Source organism: Gossypium hirsutum, chromosome A04 (genome assembly GCF_007990345.1).
Source record: "Gossypium hirsutum isolate 1008001.06 chromosome A04, Gossypium_hirsutum_v2.1, whole genome shotgun sequence".
Taxonomy (NCBI): Eukaryota; Viridiplantae; Streptophyta; class Magnoliopsida; order Malvales; family Malvaceae; genus Gossypium; species Gossypium hirsutum.
In genome coordinates, this window is record NC_053427.1 from 54,379,416 (window position 1) to 54,381,410 (window position 1,995).

Genomic DNA, 1,995 nt, shown 5'->3' on the forward strand with positions numbered 1-1,995 from the left:
GTAGATAGCTCTTGATTTGCATCTATATCTTCAAGCACATTTAAAGCATAAGCAGCTAGATCAGCCTCGGTATACATATTTGGAGGTTTAATTTCTCTTCTAGTTCTATTTTTAGCAATAGAATAGTGTGGTAAAGAAACGAGTCTGTTATGAATTTTTGTACTAACTTGAGGGGTCAACTCTGTTGTACATATTGGATCAATCTAAAGCTTCACCTGCTTTTGTTGTTCTTTATTTGAAAAGTCTTTCAGAGAGAAGTTAGGCAACCTAGTAGTTTCATAAAAAATAACATCTCTGCTAATCACAATTTTTCTATTTTCATGATACCATAACTTATACCCTTTTACACTAGCCCTATAACCAAGAAAAACACATTTAATGGATCTCAGTTCCAATTTTTCATTATCAACATAAGCATATGTAGGACACCCAAAAAATTTTAAATCATAATTATCACCAGGATTACCAGACCATACCTCTTATGGAATCTTTTTCTCAATGGCAACAGATGCAGATCAATTGATCAAAAGACATGCAGTAGAGGTTGCTTCAGCCCAAAACGACTTCGGTAGATTAGCATTTGAAAACATACATCGAATCTTGTTCATGATCGTCCTGTTCATTCATTCTACAATGTCGTTTTGTTGTGGAGTATGACAAACTGTCAAGTGTCTCACGATCCCTTCTGATTTGCACAATTCGTTAAACTCATCAGAACAAAACTCCAAGTCATTATCTCTGCAAAGGTGTTTTATCTATTTTCCTGTATGTTTCTCAACCATAGTTTTCCAAGACTTGAATGCAGAAAACACATCGCTTTTCTGCTTCAAGAAGAACGTCTAAACTTTTCTAGAAAAATCATCAATAATTTTTAATATATAATTAGATCTATCTCTCGAAGGTACTCCAAATGGTCCCCAAATATTAAAATGAATATAATCCAACATTCCCTTCATGTTATGGATTCTTCTGGTGAATCAAACTCTCTTTTTCTTCCCAAAAATGCAGTGCTCATAGAACTTCAGTTTGCAAATTCCTTGCCCATCAAGAAGTCCTCTTTTGCTCAATTTTTCCATGTTGTTCTCACTTACATGTCCTACACGCATATGCCAAAGTCTAGTAACATCATCATCTGATAAGAAAGAGGAAGAGAAAGCGACGGCTACAACACCAATAATAGTAGAACCCTATAAAACATATAACTTAGTAGTTTTTCTCTGCCCTTTCGTTATAATGAGGGAACCCTTGCTAATCTTCAGAACCCCACTTCCAGCTCTGTATTTGTGTCCTTTTAAATTAAGAGTACTCAACAAAATCAAATTCCTCTTCAATTCTGGTACATGTCGTACGCCACTAAGTGTTCTAACGGCTTCATCAAACTTCTTGATTTTGATTGTGCCAACACCTATGATTTTACATAAAGCATTACTTCCCATCAAAGCAACACCTTTAGACACTGTTTCATAAATTCTAAACCAATCCCGACTGGGACTCATATGGAAGGTGTATCCAAAATCAAGAATCTACTCCTCGCTCACTTTAAACTTTCTGGTAGAAGAAACTAGGAGTTAACCATCACTGTAGTCTTCTACAACATCAACTTCACTAGTTTTCACTAGTTGTTTTTCCTTTTGATTCGTAACCTCATTTTTTTATCTTGTTTTGCAACTTATAGCACTCAGATTTAATGTGCCCTTTCTTCTTGGAGAATTTATAGGTTTTACCATTTTTTGAAGATCTCGATCTACCTTTAAATTTATTTTGAGGATTTCGATCCTTTGTCCTCCCAATATCATCATCGGTATTTCATTTTTTCCACCCATGAATAGTGAGACCCTCTCCATGAAAGTTGGATCCAATTACAAGATGTTTCATCTTGTCATACGAGACTACTGAAGCATAAACCTCATCAACTGTGAGAGATTCGTAACTATACAAAACTTTCACTCTGAACGTTGAATAAAATAGGGGCAACAAGCAAAGTAGAATCAACCA